At 51.3% G+C, this 421-nt stretch overlaps 1 protein-coding gene across 4 annotated transcripts in view; it reads right to left on the bottom strand.

Moving 5' to 3' along the window:
• LRRC8A (leucine rich repeat containing 8 VRAC subunit A) overlaps window positions 1–421 on the bottom strand; it is a 39083-nt gene that overhangs the window by 29948 nt on the left and 8714 nt on the right. The window lies entirely within an intron of this gene.

Raw genomic sequence — 421 nt, 5'->3', positions numbered from 1 at the left:
TGTTGAGACAGGATCTTGCTCTGTTGCCCAGGCTGGAGCACAATGGTGCGATCGTGGCTCACTGCAACCTTGAACTCTTGGGCCCAAGCAATCGTCTAGTCTCAGCCTCTAAGTAGCTGGAACTACAGGCACATGTTACCACATTTGGCTACTTTTTTTGAGATGGAGTCTCACTCTGTCACCCAGGCTGGAGTGCAGTGGCACAATCTGGGCTCACTGCAACCTCCACCTCCGAGGTTCAAGTGATTCTTCTGCCTCAGCCTCCTGAATAGCTGGGATTATAGGCGTGTGCCACCACACCCAGCTGATTTTTGTATTTTTTAGTAGAAACAGGGCTTCGCTATGTTGGCCAGGCTGGTTTTGAATTCCTGACTCAGGTGATCCATCGGCCTTGGCCTCCCAAAGTGCTGGGATTACAGGT

Source organism: Sapajus apella, unplaced genomic scaffold, assembly GCF_009761245.1.
Source record: "Sapajus apella isolate SASKATOON/1434 unplaced genomic scaffold, GSC_monkey_1.0 scaffold97, whole genome shotgun sequence".
In the NCBI taxonomy this organism is placed as follows: Eukaryota; Metazoa; Chordata; class Mammalia; order Primates; family Cebidae; genus Sapajus; species Sapajus apella.
Note: the sequence above shows the minus strand (reverse complement) of the source record. Positions and strands in the feature narration are given on the sequence as shown.